Source organism: Sapajus apella, unplaced genomic scaffold (genome assembly GCF_009761245.1).
Source record: "Sapajus apella isolate SASKATOON/1434 unplaced genomic scaffold, GSC_monkey_1.0 scaffold19, whole genome shotgun sequence".
In the NCBI taxonomy this organism is placed as follows: Eukaryota; Metazoa; Chordata; class Mammalia; order Primates; family Cebidae; genus Sapajus; species Sapajus apella.
The window spans coordinates 11,531,170-11,550,268 of record NW_022436959.1 but is presented as its reverse complement, the minus strand read 5'-3'; the positions used below and the strand labels follow the sequence as shown (position 1 = coordinate 11,550,268).

The window sequence follows — 19,099 nt, the reverse complement described above, 5'->3', positions numbered from 1 at the left end:
TCCAAACAGCTGTACTCCTGAGGAGTGAGCTGTATTTTGGATTTTCTGTGCTACAAATTTTCTGGTATCTCACAGTACTTAGCATAACACCTCACATGTAATATAGACTTGCAGCGTTTAGACTGCAAGTGGCCTCCTATGGACTAAATTGTGCCCCCCTCAAAAACTTAATATGTTGGAGCTCCAACCCCCAATGTGATGGTATTTGGATATTAGACCTTTGGGAAATAAAATGGCTTAGATGAGATCATGAGTAAGACCCTCATGATGAGACTGCTATCCTTTTTAGAAGAGACACCAGCTGGGCGTGGTGACTCATCTCTGAAATCCTAGCACTTTGGGAGCCCACAGTGGGTGGATCACTTGAGGAGTTCAAGGCCAGCCTGGGTAACATGACGAATCCCTGTCTCTACAAAAAAATACAAAAAATTACTCAGGCATAGTGGCATGTACCTGTGCTCCCAACTATTGAGAGGCTGAGGTGGGAGGATCTGCTGAGCCCAGGAGCTCAAGGCTGCAGTGAGCTGGGGTCAGTCACACTACTGCACTCCAGCCTAGGTGGCAGTGAGAACCTGTATCAAAAAAAAAAAAAAAAAAGAGAAGGAGACAGCTAGAGATTTTGCCAACTGTCTGTCTATCTGTTCGTCTCTGCCATGTGAATATGCAGTGAGGAGATGACCATCCACAAGGAAGAATGGGAGGCCTCACCACAACCTAACCACAGCGGCACTCTGATCTCACAATTTCCAGCCACCAAAACTATGAAAAAATACATTTCCGTTGTTTAAGCTCCCAGTCAACCTATGGCACTTTGTCGTGGCAGCCTGAACTGACCAAGAGCCAGACTTTGTACTTTCTACAGTGGTTAAGTACCAGGTCCAAAGAGACACAGAGCAGAGCAGGGATCAAAACCCAGTCTGTCTCCTAACCCCCAGCCTACAGCTCAAGCAAATAGAACAAGCTTGCCAAATAACACAGAATGAAAGAAAAGGCCCAAAGCAATAAGTATATTTTTCTTAGACATGTCCATACCTTAAACTCTTTTTATCCTAGCTTTGAAATAACAAACCAAAGGTCCAAGGGGACTTCCAGCAAGGTCTGAAATTGAGAATTTGGCTTAAAAGGCTGCAAGGGATGAAGAAAAGAACAGGAGAAGGCTATTTGGTTACGACAATATCATATTACAGAGTTATGAATTATGCAAATGAAACCACAGGATTCACAACCTCATGAGATTTCTTGTACCTACACAAAAAACTGCGCGAACAAGCATTTCAGAGCTTTGCTTTAAAACCTTCTGTTACTACCACTCTGTTACACTAGTTATAAGGTTTTATATCTCATGAAGGGCTTCCTCATATATCAGCTCATGGAATACAGGCAACAGCCAGCACAGGTATCACCATTGCCCTGAAGCAGAGTACACTCCTGAGCCTTAGCTCGCTTAAGTGACCCAAGCAAAGTCACAGAGCTGTTGGAACTGTGACCGGAATACTCTGTGTGTCTACGTGCGTGCAAGAGAAAGAGGGAGAGACATAAACAGAGAGAGAGAGCTGGAGTGGGGTTGATCCCACTTCACTATATATTCCCAAGATTGCATTAAGGAAGTCCCACAAATGTTTCCCATCAGTGGGCAGCCGAAAGAAAATAAACTACCAATGGAAGCCCTGGGCTTAGCCCTTGCTCTGTCACCAATTCACTGTTGATGGGGGCGAGTGACTTAGCCTCTCTGATTCTGTTTCTTCAAAAAAAAAGTGTGCTGAATTGTTTCATCTTTTGTTTTTCCCCAGTCAATGCAAGGGACACTTTATTGAGGTCCCAGGGTCATGAGGCCTGGGCAGGAGGCTGCCCTTCAGGGAAGTAAGAGCCTTATTTGACCTTCTTCTTGGGGCGCAGATTGTTGGCGTGGCCACACCTCTTCTTGCAGCAGTTGACAGCACAGGTGTGCAGTTGAGCACAGCACTTGCAGATCATCTTGTGGCAGATGTACTTCTGGACGAGCTGGCGGAGGGAAGGCTCAATGATGCCACCTCACAGGCGCAGCACCAGGTGCAGGGTGGACGCTTTCTGCATGTTGCAGTCTGAGAGAGTGCTGCCATCCTCTAGCTGTTTGCCACAAATATTAGATGCTTCTGGTCAGGCGGGATGCCCTACTTGTCTCGAATTTGGCTCAGACATTCTCAGTGGTGTCACTGGGCTCAACCTTAAGGGTGATGGTCTTGGCTGTGAGGATCTTCACAAGTATCTGCATCACTGCATCTGCAGCTCGGCCGCCTCACTCTTGTTTTGTCTTTGATTCCTTTTAAGTTCAGACAATCTGTGGTTTTCTAAATTAGACAGTTAGATAAGAGATCAGGCCAAGTCACTTCCAGAAATTTCTGAGCCCTGGATCAGGTACTCAGTAGGAATATATATTGTCATGATGTTTCTTACCCAAACTGTTCATATGAGGGGGGCAGAGACAAGACTGCAACAGGTCTGAATGCAACCAGAATTTAAGCCGGTGCTGTCATTAAAAAACTCAGTTTTAACCATTGGCACCAACGTGGACAACATGGCTTTTGCAGGAAACCAGATCCAAGTATGCAGAAGATCAAAAGCTTTACTCCACTGAGACCAGCAAAAGACACATTTCTCAGACACTGTTCTCTATGGAATTTAAGATCTTGTGAGATCCTGCCTAATTTAGAACTTAAACACCAGTTATTTCAGGCCAGTGACAGCCCTAGATCAATAAATATCCAAGTCACAGTAAATCAGAAAACAATGTTAATAGCATTGAAAATTGCTTTATATGGCAGCAACTGTATTTATTCACTATATCTATTACTAATAAAATACAGAGAAGGTAGGGACTTAATATATCATTCTGTGAGTTTTTATTTTTAACACAAACTATAATCAAATTCAATAGATTTCCTCAATGACTCCATGGCTCTGGGGCAATGAAGAATATTCATCAAGAGAAAGACATTAAGGCAGGGTTTTAACAAATGAGAAAGTCATTCTCTAGAAAAGATGAGGTTTTAAGACATCATTATTAGGTCTTGAAAGCTTTGTGGTTAAAGCCAGTACTAATACTGGCTTTCAAGTCCCATACTGTTTAGTGGGTGTATTAGTCAGGGTTCTCTAGAGGTACAGAAATAATAGGATAGATGCATATAAAAAGGGGAGTTTTTAGGAGAATCGACTCACACAATCACAAGATGAAGTCCCACAATAGACCATCTGCAAGCTGAGGAGCCAGGAAGCCAGTACAAGTCCCAAAACCTCAAAAGTAGGGAAGCCGACAGTATAGCCTTCAGCCTGTGGCTGAAGGCCCGAGAGCTCCTGGCAAATCACTGGTGTAAGTCCAACAGTTCAAAAGCTGAAGAACTTAAGAGTCTGATGTCCGAGGGCAGGCAGCATCCAGCAAAGGAGAAAGACGGAGGCCGCAAGACTCAGCAAGTCTTCTCTTTCCATGCCTGCTTTTATGCTGGCAGCTGATTAGATGTTGTCCACCAGATTAAGGGTGGGTCTGCCTCTCCCAGTTTACTGACTCAAATGTTAATCTCCTTTGACAGCACCCTCACAGCCACACCCAGGAAAATAGTTTGCATCCTTTAATCCAATGAAGTTGACACTTAATATTAACCATCACAGTGGACATAGTACAATACTGGCTTTCAAGTCTCATATTGCATAATTGTTGTATTCTGTATTAATTCATGTTGGCACATATTATGGAAATTTCAAGGACTCTCTACCAATGGGTTTCTCCTTATCTGCAGATGTCCATAAGGAAGATAGCAGGAAAATTCATTCATCAGAAGAAATGCAGCTCATAACTATGATAGCTTTCCCAACTCCAGCACTGGAGTCCCAACATCACAATTTTTTTATTTTTCAATATACAACATTATCTACCTGACATCTGACTTTATGTTCATACTAAACAATGAAATTGGTGAAATGAGAAGATCAATATGTAAGTTACATTCTTCCCAAGCACATTATTTAATAGCTATTTAAACTGTTTATTCCAGCACTCCTTAAAATGATGCATTATGCACTCATACAGCAAGGTGATCTGTAACTTTCAAAGTGTGTTGGCTATAATTTGGGTTTCAGCATTCATCACTTATGAAATACTCAGTTAACATCTGCCCCATAGATATAAAATAAATACTACACAGTCTTTGCCGCAATAGTCACCATATAGCAAGAAGACAAACATTAAAATTAATAATTACGGTAATGCAGCTAGTGGTACAATAGAGATATGTATAGTGGTTATATCTATTGACATTTATTCTATTAGAATTTTAAACTGAGAATTTTTAAGTGTTTATTGTTCATTGAAATAACAATAAATCCATTGCATGTTAATATAACATTTTTATGAAAATGACTGTATTTAAAAAAAAATGGTTACTAAGTGAAATAAACCAGTCACAAAAAGACAAATACTACATGATTCCACTTATATAAAGTACTCAGAGTTGTCAAATTCAGAGACATCCAGTAGAATGATGGCTGCCAGTGGCTGAGGGACAGACAGTGTAATAAGGAGTTATTGGTTAGTTGGTATAAAGTTTTAGTTTTGCAAGATGAAAAAAGTTCTAGAGATGTTGCACAACAATGTTAATGTACTTAACACTACTGAACTGTACACTCAAAATGATTAAGATGGTAAATTTTAGGTTCATGTGTATTTTACCACAATTATTATTTTTTAATTTTAATAGTTTAGTAAAAAGAATGGCATAGTTTTATAGTTTTATACATCTCATAAATGTCTAGTTTAATAGAACACAGCTGGATTCTTATATCTGCTCCTACATCCAATCTGTTGCAATATATTGTTTTGATTGAAGTATATGAAGATTATCCAGCATCACAGATATTTTTTTCTAACTGCGATTATGTACTTAGAAAACCAAGAGCACTTTGATAGTGTTATCAGATCGCTACAGATATTCTTTGGTATCACACCAAAATTTAACAAGTACTAGCTTCTTAAAGGTTATAATGTGGAATCTGAAACTATGCATATTAACTGTTGTTACATTCTGTAAAATTTCTATCCACGGTTTACCTCCTACATTGAATGAATCTTTTACCCATGCATGATTTTGTAATATCAAGCATTGGTCATTGGGAAAATATTGGTTTACTATGTTAGTTAAGCAATTTTCCAGATGTTGCCAGGTCTTATATCACAAAATTGCATGTGTTAATGTCACTTCTGAGCTCAGAAAAGTCTCTAAGTATTCTGAAGCTATCCAGCTCATGGTGGTGAACACAGGATCTCCAAGATTCTAATTTTCTCTTGAAAGCTCAAATTTTATTATAGTCATATATGCTATCAGTGAGTTTTTTGACACAATAAGCACATTTTGTTGATTTTTGTAAAAACACCCCACTAAAAAAAGATCTGCCATGTCTAAATATCCATCATTTGTCTTATTATTTCAAGTAAAAATGGGTCCCCATGAAAGAAAGGACTATACAGCTCACATTTCAAACTATCAAACAGCAATAGAATTGTACTTCAGTGTGCAGAAGAAGGGCCTTGTGCCCATGTCTCATTTTGTCACACAAAACATTTTTTAAAATTTTCATAAGGGTCAAGTTTTAGTAAAATTAATAATTTCTTAATCCTTCATCAAGGACGTTGTTAAGAGAAATTTTTTTTCTCCCCACAAATACATGGTGGTAAAGAACACAAGGACCACTAGCACAGCTTGATTTTAACACCTTGATTCGTGCTAAGAAGCAGCAGTTTACCTGTCATTGCTTCTGCACCATTAGCGCAAATCTCAGCACAGAAAGGCAAGTAACCTCTTAGCGTTACTATGAAAATGCTTTGATCTCATGGGTGCCTAGAAAACAGTCCATGAACCACAGTTGGACAGCCTATGATCTAGAAAGTTCCTGGCTTTGGAAACAAATTTCCTAGGATTGTGTCCTGGCTTTATCATCCGCTATATGGTGTTAGGCAAATTACTAAACTTTAGTGAGTCTCAGTTTCCTCATCCCTTAATAGAGATAATAATAGTACCTATCCCAAAAGAGTGCTGGAGGAAAAAATAAGCCAAACTATGTAATGCACTTACCTCAGTGCCTGGCTCATTGTATGCAACAAATGTTACCTCAATGCCAGCTATTGTTATTAATGTTATTACTTTCTGCTCCTTTGCAAAATGCTATACATATTAAATGTCTTATAAATGCTGCTAGAAAAGGAATGCTCTTCTCATTTCTCAGGTGATAAGTTTTTATTTTGCCAAAATAAGCTCTCATTTGAGAACAAATCCCTAAAAATCCTGTCAATAAATGTTGGTGGACTGAATAGAAAGCCCCATATGGGAAGAGGTCATTTCAGATGCATCTTTATGTTTAGGCATTATACCAGAAATGCTTCAGCTCCTCAGTATAAAGAAGGACTATCATGATGTTTCTAAAGGTCAAATGCAGTATTTTAACGCTGGAATGTAATTATTCAGCATGGAATCTTCAGTGTAAAGAAAAATTTAAAACAGGTAACATATCAGAAATGCCACAATAAAACAAAAATCATCCATCCAAGCTAGTCACTGGGTTTCTATCTCTAAGAGAGATCTGTGGCTTTTAAATGTTTCTTTTTCAAGAGGATAATTTTTTTTCTCTCCCAAGAAAAATTTAATAGAGAAGAGGGAATCCCCAGTCCTCATCTTATTTCTTTATTTGGGCAAAAGTCGTGGCCTTCACAACCAATAACAGCAGAAACCTTTACGAAAACAGCACAGCCTTTTCAATCTCAAACACTTTAAGGACTATTAGATTTCAAGGAATAAAATAGCTGAAAAGTGACTACATTTGCTGTATTTCAAGCTGAGTGTGTAAATAACTAAGGTCAAACTCGGAAAACAAAGCTGATAATTCCATGGTGACCAGCCAGACTCCAGTTCCCATCATTTATTCACATGTTGATAGACTTCCCCAGGAAGCCTGGGAAAATAACAGAAGTTACTCAACTTCCCCCAAGAGAAAAAGTCTTCATTTTTCCTTGGCAGATTCATTCCTAATCACATAGCAGGGAACCGTTATTAACATCTGGATATTCAAAAAGCCACTGAATTATTATAAAAATGTTTCAAATCATCGGCCTAAAACTCAAATGATCTACAATGTGTATGATCTTTTTCCATCTTTAGTCAAAAAGATAAATGGAGAAATTCTTTATATTTCAACTTTCATTACACATTTGTTTTTAATCTAGGAAAATTCATGTCTGCCTACTATACCTCAGTATCAAAGACTGATATGTCAGCATTGGTCTCTGCTCCTCCCACCATGAGCTTCTTTTGAGAACACATGTTTCTTCCTTTTTTTTAGAGACAAGGTCTTGCTCTGTCATCTGAGCTGGAGGGTAGTGATGTGATCACAGCTCATTGTAGCATCAAACTCCTGGGCTCAAGAGAGCCTCAGCCTCAGCCTCCCAAGTCACCAGGATTAGAAATACATGCCACCATATCCAGCTAATTTTTAATTTTTTGTAGAGGCAAGGTCTTGCTGTGTTGCCTATGCTAGTCTCCAACTTCTGACTTCAAGTGATCCTCCTGCCTCAGCCTCCCAAAATGCTGGCATTTCAGGTGTGAATCACTGCAATTGGCTAAGAACACATTTTTTTAGGAGTGAGATTATTGCAGAAATTAATAGGTTCAAAACAGTCACAGTCTACTACAATTATAGATACTAATACTGAGTTACATTCTCTTTAACACAATTACATGCTGTTAGTTTGAACAAGAATGCAGCAGATCAAATGTCATCATGTTTAGCCAGCTACTTCCTCCTTTACACAGCTTTTAAAAATTTAATTGTCATGACTTGCTACAAATACACTCAGATATTATAATGCTGTCTGCCAAACCTCATCCAAGTCCTTAACATTAGAAGCTGGCAGCACTTGATAAATACATCACACTTCTCATTAAAACTATCTAGTAGCTTCTCATTGCTCTCAGGATATTATACAAAATTCCCGCCATGGCCCTCAGGGCTCTGCTTGCAACCCCATCAAGAATAAGTCAGAGGACAAATGTGGTGGTTTATGCCAACAATCCCAATACTTTGGAAAGCCAGGACAGGAGGATAAGGATTGCTTCAGGCCAGGAGTTTGAGACAAGCCTGGGCAACACAGTGAGACCCTGTCTCTGCAAAAAATAAAAAATAAAAATTAGCTGGACATGGTCATTCTCACCTGTCATCCCAGCTACTTGAGAAGCTGAGGCAGGAGGATAGCTTGAGCAGGTGTTCAAGGCTGCACAGAGCTATGATCATGCCACTGCACTCTAGCCTAGGTGACAGAGTAAAACCCTATCTCTGAAAAAAATTAAAATTAAAAAAGAATAGGTCAGGCCCAGGTGAAAAATGATGGACCAACCCCTCCAACCCCAAACCCACTCCAGCAAGGATGGACAGGCTAAAATCTTTGCAAGTAATATTTAGTTAGGTAAAGTCCATTTCAAACTTCTTGCTCCAATAATGGACACCAGCTTCCCACCACTGAACTCTACCTTCTGCAGACCAGCTCCTCCCCAGCTAATTACCTGCTCCAGCCTCCTCTTCTGCCATACTGCCCATCTCTAGCCACCCTGAACCAAGACTCCACCCAAGGTGATTCCTGTGACTGTTTTTCTGGCCAAATGCTACTTAACCTTGAAGTCTCGGCGTAAGAGTCACTTTCTTGAGGACGTTTTTACCAGCTCTACCTCATACACACTCAGATTTCACAGGCATCCTTCATCGCACTGACCGTAACAGTAAATAGCTAACAAGCTATTGAAATAGCCTGCTGTTCAATGTCCAGCCCCCACTTAGTCAAAAATGCAAAGATTAGGTCTGTTTGGCTAGCATAACCATCCCAATGCCTAGACTAGAACTATATATAAGCCCTTAAAAAACATTCCTTCACTATGCAAGAGAGTTTTTAACAAGGCCAAACCCCCTCCTGACTAAACTTTATATTCAGATGAAATTCAGTACAGATCAAAGGGTGTTTCAGAGGGGAAAAATCTTTACAGTCTATTGGCTGTAAGGTAGAGAAATTGAAAAAGCAAAGGGGTTTTGGTTGGTTGCAGACAGGAGGGCCAGGCTTCCCCAACAATTGTGTGACCTAGTTCAAGAGTACAGTGGGGGTCTCAAAACCACTGGTCTGAATATTTATAAACTTTGGATCAAACTAATAAACAGTTAATAAAATATGTCCTCTAGTCCCATCCTGATAATATGCCTTCAAATAAATTGGCGGTCTGGATAATCAAACATAGTGAAATATAGAGACTTTAATCATATTGGGTTTTTAGGACCCAAATTACCCACATTTAAAAACTCTTGAGTGGGAGATAATTTTCTTCATCATGTGCACACACACACACGCACACACACACACACGCAGTATGTAGTTATCTATTAAGAAAGAATGGTTGCCACTGTTTTGAAAAAAAAAAACACTAAGATTTATAGGACGCTCAGATTCCAGTTCTACTGAACTACAAAACCAATTTGTGTACACACGGGAGTTCTTGCCCATAAAGAAAGTGCTGCTGTAACTTAATCATCTTTCTTCTTCCATATCTACCCCAATAAAAAGTCATGTTATATTCCTCCTTTGCACATTTTTCAACTTTCATCCTATGTTTTCCAATATTCATCTTTGGCGCCTCCCAAAGAGGGATATTACATTAAAGTCTTTCAGTCTCAGCCAGCTATTAGCAGTGTCCTGTCTTGTAATTACCACGAGCATTTTACACATTATCATGGGATGAGGATCCCAAAAAGTGAAGGAAGACATTCACAATGCAGCATGAGTATATACCTCACATTACAACATGGCTGTGACCTGGTGCACTGTGCTCATTCCCACTGACTCCCGCTTTCCCTTCGTCTTCCGTGTCTTTGCAGATTGTTCATCCACATTTCTGGCAGTGACTTTAACAAGGGTCTTTAATTTTATCCCTTCTCATCCTCTTTGTTAGGTAATTACCATAATCTGCATTCAAATACTCTATGAGGAACTTTAATATATGATTTATCATTAAGTATAAAAAGAATATTTAAATATGAAAGAACCCACAAATCCCTTTGAAGAGTGAAACGATCTTTTGTGATGTGAATTAAATTACTATACTATACTTGTTCTGTACAATTCTGTTGTTCCTGTGTTGTGATACAACCATAGCCTGAAGAAGGCTTTGCTCGGGCTTCTGTTTGCTTACTTGCTACTGCACTTACTACATTTCTGTAAAGATAAAAAGATCCCGGCTGGGCGCTGTGGCTCACACCTGTAATCCCAGCACTTTGGGAGGCCGATGCAGGCAAATCATGAGGTCACAAGTTCGAGACCAGCCTAGCCAAAATGGTGAAACCCCGTCTCTACTAAAAATACAAAAATTAGCTAGGTGTGGTGGCAGACACCTGTAATCCCAGCTACTCAGAAGGCTGAGGCAGGAGAATTGCTTGAACCAGGTAGGCGGAGGTTGCAGTGAGCCAAGGTCGCTCCACTGCACTCCAGCCTGGGTGACAGAGCAAGACTCCATCTTGGAAAAAAAATTCCAAAAAGCTAACTTGGAAGAATCTGACATTCCGGTTGTTTCACTGACAGTATTGTTTGAGACATGAAAAACTGCTTTGTGTCAATGTATCTGTGTTGATGAGAACTCCTAAAGGTTTCTGAAGTGGCTTCCCAGGCTCAAACTTACTGCATAACCAGTGGTAGAGGGAAGAAGGATAAAATTCGAAGGTGAAATGTATTAAACAGAGACTTATTTTTCAGCTTCTCCTTTTGCTACACCTCCAGGAGAACTAATGCCTAATGATTCCAGGAAGTGAAAAGCAATTAAATTTCACTTGGTGTAAAGTTGAAGAAATTGTCCCATATGAAAAGAATGTTTCTTTGCCACATTCCAAAGGTAGCAATAAACAGGCAAATTTCACTGGTTTTGATATAGCAGTATGAGCTTTCACAGGGCTCAGGTTGATTTCATTTTAAAAAGTTGAATTTATGGGACAGAGGATTGAAAGGTTTGTACTGACATGTTTAAAACCCTCTTTTAAAAAGTGGCATATTGCATCGTTCCATTTAAGTGTTCACACCGCAGACTGAAACATAATCTGTTTACTGAAAAAACAACCTTTTATTGCTCTGTGAATAATTTCCCATTGAAAAAGAAAACAATGTACAGTATTTTAGTGCTTTGTGAAACATCTGGAAAGTTTTCTTCAGTTGTGAAAGCTATGAAGAATTTGCATCCACAAATTACTAATTTTTTTAAATTTTAACACGGGAAAACTTCAAACATACTATTGAAACTACCCAAATTTGCTCCAAAATAGCAGCAGTTTCCAAAGGCCCACTGAAGGCACTCAGAGAAACAAGGCAAGCAGCCCACCTCAGGGCAAGTCTGGTTTCACAGAGAACTCATTAGAGATATTTTGCTTCTTTGTCCTCATTTTCTGAACACAACATAAAGTGGATTGTTTCGGTTAGGGTTATGCCAGGTGACCAAAAAATAAACCCTAAGTCCCAGTGGCTTAGCATAGTAGGAGCTTGTTTTCTTGATCACCTAACAGTCCAATGTGGTGTGCCAGAGAGACAGGCATGCAGGTGCAGGGACCCTGACGGTGCCTCCTCTGTCTCTGCCATCTTCAACAGGGAGCTTTGCAGCAAGGAGAAAGAGTGTGAGGCCTAGAAGTGACCCATTAGGATGGGGACATTCCATTGGCTAGAACTCTATCATGTGACTAAGGGAGCTGCAAGGGAGGCAAGAATTGCAGACTAGTTGTCCCAGGAAGGAAAATAAAGAGTTTGGCAAACAGCTGCCAATCCTTATCCCAGCCAGCGCTTTACAAGATTAAACTCTTTCTCCAGGTTCCAACATAGTCAGTGCTCAGTACTGGCTTATCCAACCCTGACTGTGGGCTCTCTGTCAAGCACTCTGCTATGGGTACTGGGGTGTTTCTGAGGTGAGTAACAGATGCAGGAAAGCCACTTGACTTTAGACACTCTTTTATGATCTCAAGCTCCTAAGCCTGTGGCCTTATTTGTGACTGTTATAAAATGGAACTAATTATGCAGACAGCAAGTTAACTAATTGAAGCTCTGGAAAAGAGTTCAAGCCTTGGAGTTGAAAATCCTTTTGGCATTTTATTCTATTTTACTTTTTTCCCCTGAGACATTTATTTCTCCACAAGGAAGCTTCATGCAAATTTCAGACTCAGGTGCTTTGTGCAAAAACATCTTTCCAAATTTGTAAGTGCTAATGTGTAGGCACAATACTTAGACTTCAAGAACATAAAGCGATATGAGCCAGTTTCCCTCAAGAACAGGTCCACCTAGAAGGTATAAATGAAAACATAGATAGCTGAGGGTGATATTTGTCTGTGAACTCTTCTGTCTTTGTGTTCTGGCTTATGGAACAGCCCTTTTCTCTGCTACCATCAGACACTCTCCTGCTTTGTCATCCTATGGGAATTGTCTGTTTCCTTGTCAGCCTCCTTCATTAGACTACAAATCCTGTGAGGAAAGGAATCCTTGAGATCTCATTTATCCCCATCACATGCCATAGTGTCTAGCTCCTAATAGATGCTTGCTAGGTATTTGTGGAATAGGCACATTAGAAAAAGTAAGAGCCATAAGATATTAAAAGAATCTAAGAGCTACTAGTGCTATAAAGAGGGAGCACCACGCAGTTGGTTGGGGAGGAGGGAAGGTTTCCTGAAGCATTTGAAGTGGACTTTAAAGGAAGGGTAGAGTTTCACTAAGTAGAATTTCCGGGATGGCACTGCTGGTACAGCAGTGGCATATGTAAATGCTCAGAGGTGGAGAGGCAAAGATGTGTTTGTGGAATAGTCAGTATTCTCATTTATCTTGTGCCTAGAGTATGTGGGGGGAGGGATAGGAGTTGTGTCTATTCCAGAAAGAGTTTTAGATCTCAGGCTGGCAAGTATCTATTTAATTCTGTGGGCAGTGGGGAGCCAGGAGATATCCTGGTACCAAGAGGATCAATTTACCAAGTGAAGTAGTGGGTGAAATATATTAGTGAGAGACAGGAAGAGGAGAAACCTCGTGGAAGGCATGATAACCATCCAGGTGAATGGCAAGGCCCTAAATGAGGAAAATGACAGTGAGGAGGGACAGGGCAGGAAGAGTTCAGGGCATAGGGAAGAGGGAGAGCCAATAGCTCTTGACAACTGGTCATGTTTTAAGGAACGATGATGAAGGAGGAGTGCAAAGTGAATGACAATACCGTGTCGCCACACACAGAAGGAGAGATTTTGTGAGGAAGAACTGATTTGGTGGTTCAGGACAACGAGAAAAACTGGGTTTAGGATATTTTGAGCTTTGGGAGGGGCAGGGCAGGAGTTGGGGAGAGGAGACATCCAAATGAAACCCAAAAGGAGCTGGTAATGCAGAGCTGTTAGGTAGGGGTGGGGATGGGGGAGAAAGAGGACTATTTGGCCCAGGCCTCGTATTCATGAATTTCTCAAACTGATACTTTTGACATTGCCTCTACATGAGGGCCATGATCTGAATGGCTCATACAATTCATAAGTTAAAACTTAGTCCCCATTGGGGTGATATTAAAAGACGGGGTCTTTTGGGAAATGATTAAGTCATGCCCTCATGAATGGAGTAGTGCCTGATAAAAGAGCTGGAGGGAACTAGCTTAGGGCCTTTTTGCTCTTCTGCTCTCTTGCCCTGTGAAGACAGAGTTCATCCCCTCCGGAGGATGCAGCAACAAGGCACCATCTTGGAAGCAGAGACAAGGCTTTCATCAGACATGAAACCTGCTGGCACTTTGATTTTGAACCTTGAAACCCACAAAACTATGAGGACTAAATTTCTGTTCTTTGTAAATTACCTAGCATTAAGTATTTTGCGATATGATAGTAGCACCAACAACCTGAGATGATGAGTTAATGTACACAGTCCTTGAATTCATGTGGGTGTTGAAGTTTGATAAATTCAAACTTTGAAAATATACCACAATTTTGCAACCCTATTGAGATATTAATATACTGCTCTATGTACATGGAAATGTAAAAACATTATAGAAGTGCCTTCTAAGAACACTGGCTAGGGGTCCTTTCATAATCTGCATTTACCTCCAATTGTAGCAATATTTTCACTTGGTTATAACAGCTGCCTCCCTATTCATCTTCCTGCCTGCATGAGAGATAGAATTGTGCTCTGCTTAGTTGAAATTCCAGTAGCTAATCTAACGTCTGGCAGAAGGAAGGTGACCCAAAATTAAATAATTTGGGAGGGATAGTAAGAAAGGTAACTCATCTATATTGAAGTAAAATAAGTGCAGACATCAAAGTGGGGAAGAATGTTGTAGAAGAGAAAAAGGATCTTCCTTTTTAATAAGGGCAACAAAACAATCTTGTGGTTTTAGTCATTGTAACTAATATATGGCAGCTCTCAAATACAAACCAGGCACCATCTATTATGTGAAGCTTTCTGACACTATCAGAGAAGTTCTGTCCAACTCAGTGTTGGGGTTGGGGAGAGGAGATGCGAACTATCTAGGGAAGTACCACCCAGTTCTTTTTAGCTCCTTGGATTCCGCTTTTGAGGTCATAGAAACTTCTCCAGAGAAACTCTCTGACCATGTTTTCTATTTCTCTCCTTTTTTGGCTCCAAAGTGAGCATGGATTAAGAGAGATAAAGTCAAGATCTGGGAGATTTAAGCAGATTTGAAGATGAGAGAAAAATAAACCAGTCTTTTTTTTCTTCCTCAATAAATCCTGGCAGAATGCTTCAAAAAGAAGGAATAACACATTGGCTAATTATTATAAGAATATACTTATGATACACCTGTTCTACTTCTCAAAGTCAACTTTGATGACCTTAATTTCATCTACACTACAGTATAAATTTTCACTGAGATCTTTTTCTCATCCTGACACCAATTAGCACGTGCATTTCAGCAGAAGAATCCACAGCAATTTAATACATACCTTCGAAGGAAACGAAACCCTAATCGAAATGAAGACTGTCCCAAAACCAACCGAACAGGTGTGCATTTCCATAATGGCTGCACAATTCAGCAACCAAGTGGTGTTTGCTGCTTTTGCTTGTGAACTGAATTAGTAATCTTCATATGCCCTGTCCCAGTGATTGAAATAAATTACTTTGTTAAATTGCGAAGCAGGTTGACCCATCTGTTGGCCCATGAATGTTCAGATTCTCAGAGGGTTTATTATTCCAAATAATGACTGCCATATGCAGCGGTAAACAGTTCCTTTAAAACTGACTGAAGGATTTGGTGCTACTTTTGAAGGCAATTTATAAAGCTATTCGTGTTCCCCTAAAGGATCTGCCCTTGAACTAAACTTCCAGAAAGGTTGTCTTGATCTGTTAATCCTGGCAGAGACACCTTGTTCTCTTTGGAGAGGAAAGAGGAGGGAAAAAACAGAAACCTAAGTTCCAGCAGCACCTACTAAGTATCAGGTGCTGGCACATATGCTAGCACTGCCCCATGAAACCTCACAACAACCATGTGAGGTGGATATTATTCTCCCAGAGAAAACAGGAGGTCAGACAGGTTAAGTGATGCATCCAAAGATAACTGCTATGCTGCAGAACTGGGATTCGAATCCAGTCCCCCTGGCTCCATGACACATTGTGCTGTTGGAACATCTGATGGAAAGTGTTCACACTGGGACTTGCAGTGAGCGATAATTCTTTTGAACAATTCAGATCCCTGGAAGAAAAGAAGTTTAAAAAATTAAGTGTTTATGCCGCTGTTCTGATTCTACTTAATTCAAACTTCTAATCATGCTTTCCCCCTCTTTTCTAAAGTACAAGCCCCACTATTCTCTCCCTGATCTTCTCCCTTAAGGAGGAAGAGGACAGAGCTCTGAACTCTCATTGGCAAGAATCTAATAGGAAGGTTTTAAAGACAAAATTCTGTGAGTCCTCTTTTCATATGCAGCTTTCCTTACTTCAGATCATCCTCATTTTCAAATCCCTGAGGAGAATGCAAGCTCTGCCTACACAAGGTCCATAAACTGCTCAGACGATGAACCAGCCATGATTTGTTCGTGATGTTAACAGTGACTTGCTGTGGCTAGATTACAGATGTTAGATTGCTGATGGATGGCCCAAAGCCAGCACATGGTCGGCTCTTCTGGTATTCAACTGCAAAATTAATCATGTGTGAAAAGGTACTTTTTTCCATCTGTGAAAAATGAAATGGCTAATATACAGTATGGAATGAGTGCCCTGGAACAATTCCTTTCTTAACAGGCAAAGAATAAAGCTATTAAAAGAATAAACTCCTGTATGTGACATGATGACAGTGGGATTTTTTTTGATGAGCTAAATGAATAAGCTCTCTCTCTCCTTTGATTTATGCCGGCGCAGTCTCTCAAAGCTTCAAAAGACAGAGAGCACGTTTGGAGACACCGATGATCTCTACTCTCTTTGTTTAAAGGGAGTGAGAGGCTGTGATTGGGCCAAAGGCAAGCATTTGACAGGCACAGACCTGAAAAGGTCAGCACCCAAGGAGGAGGGGGGAGAAGAGGTGCCTTGGGGAGGTTGCCAGAACCTTTGGTTGAGGAAGCTTGCCCTCATTTCAACAACCCCCAGGCACCTCTGCATGGGCTGAGGCCAGGCCCTGCCTCTGTGGTTGGTCTCCTCCCACGACCAGAGGAAATTAGACCCGTTCCTTTGCTGTCAGCTTGAATCCTTAGGAGGGGACTAGAAATTAAGATTGTTCTTCACTCCACTAACGATGGAACCAGAAAGAAACAAAGCCCATATTAAGAAACTTAGGAAAGGCTTAACATATATAGTGAAAATAAAATTCCTGGCAAAGTACATTGAACATCAGAAAAGATCACCCAGGTAATATACATTAAGGAAAAATAATGTAGTTGGGTTACATAATTAGTTTATTTGAATCAAGAGCAAGGAATATCTGTTCAGAAAAGTATAAAACATCAGGCAAATCCAAATTAAAAAGAAAAACAAATTCAGAAATATGCTATAAAATAAGTAGTCCATACTCTTTAAAATTGTGAAAAACAAAGAAAGACTAAGGACTGTCACAGATTGAAAGAAAGTAAGGAAAGACAATAATGACATGCAGTGTGAGATCACAGGCTGGATCCTGGACCAGATCAGGAACGTAATGGCACAACAAAGACACTTGTAAATTAACTAACAGTCGTTAACCATCAACCTGCAAATTGTTAGCAATGCTCTATCAGTGTTAATTTTCTGGTTCTAGATCATCGTAGCATGGTTATGTGAGATGTTAACATTTGGAGAAATCTCTGTACCATTTTTGCAACTTTTTTTGTAAGTCTGAAATTATTTCAGAATAAAAAGTTTTGTTAAAAGTCATTGATGCAGAAAAGCCTACAACGAGAAGCAGCAGCCCAAGGTTCACTGCTTGTCCATGCCAGTCCTAGTCCCTGGATGCAACCACTTTTATCTCTTTAGCTGTTTCTTCAAACAGTTACTCATGTATTGCTAAATATTATGCTTAAAATACTATTTCTTGATTTATTAATTTTACACAATAACTACCACTTCATACCACAATGGGTCAGAATTTAGTTTGCTTTTGCCAACTTTTAAATTATTTTTCAGGCTGGGCATGCTGGCTCATGCCTATAATCCCAGTACTTCGGGAAGCCAAGGAGGGAGGATCACTTGAGCCCAGGAGTTTCAGATGAGCTCGAGCAACACGGTGAGACCCTGTCTCTACAAAAAATAAAAAATTAGCTGGGCATGGTGGCGCATGCCTGTGGTTCCAGCTACATGGGAGGCTGAGATGGGAAGACCGCTTGAGCCCCAGAAGGTCAAGATTACTGTGAACTGTGATCACACCACTGCACTTGAACCTGGGTGACAGAATGAGACCTCATCTCAAAAATAAAAACAAAAATAAATAAGTAAATTATTTTGAAATAATTTTAGACTTTTTGAAAGAAGTTGCAAAGACCATAAAGTCCCCCATTACCCTTCACCCAACTTTCTCCAGTGTCAACGTCTTGCATAACCATGATACAATTATCAAAACTCAGACATTAGCATGGTACAATCCTGTTAACTAACCTATGGTTTTGTTGGGATTTCTCTGATCTTTCCAATATTGTCTCTTTCCTGTTCCAGGATTCCATCCAGGACACCATATTGCACTTAGTTGTCATCTCCTCTGGTCTGTGACAGTTCCTCCATCTTTCCTTGTGTTTCATGACCCTGACATATTTCAAAACAGCTGGTCAAATATTTTGTACAATGTCCATCAATTTGTGTTTGTCTGATGTTTTCTCAGGAGTAGATTCAGTTGTAGATTTTTGGAAGGAACGCCACAGAGGTGATATGCCCTTTGCAACATTTCAGGGATATTTTATCAATATGTCTTATTATTGGTGCACTTAATCACTTGATTAAGATAGTATCTGTGAGGTTTCTTCAAAGAAAAGTTACTAATTTCTCCTTTTCATTAGAAGCATGTCATGAAATCACCTCACATTCAAGGGGAGACGTATTAAACTCCAAGTCCTGGAGAGAGAGATATATCAAATAATTTGCAGACACATGTTAAAACCACCACAGTAATAAACAATCACGTTGGGGAAGACACTTTGAGGCTAGATAGATATCCCACTTCTCTTTAAAGTTTCACATACTATTCTTAGCATTTCTTGGTGGATATTGCCTGCAGTAATCATTATTGTGAGGTTCTTATGGTGATTTTCAATTTCCCTCATTCCTTCATTTACTAACATTATTTAAAATATGAAAGTAAAACTTATTCCTTCTCCCCACATATTTATTTATTTAATCATGTATTTGTATCAGTATGGATTTATAGATATTTGTTTCATTTGGGGGGTTATTTTGCTTCTCAGATTTTCCAGGTTTAGCCATTAGAAACTTTTTCAGGTTGGATACTGTGTCCTTTGGATATGTCCCATCGTTTATTTTTTTTCTTAATCACTTCTTTAAATGCTGGTACCATGAGATGCTCCAAGTTCATCTTATGTTTTCACTGCCCCAGCCCTAAAATTAGCCATTTTCCCAAGAACACTGGATTCCTTTTATTGTAGA

General features: G+C 39.8%; 1 pseudogene; it reads right to left on the bottom strand.

Annotated features, from left to right (window-relative positions):
- Nucleotides 1–1,832: 1,832 nt before the first annotated feature.
- LOC116557462 lies at nucleotides 1,833–2,263 on the bottom strand (annotated as a pseudogene).
- Between the last annotated feature and the right edge of the window lie 16,836 nt (nucleotides 2,264–19,099).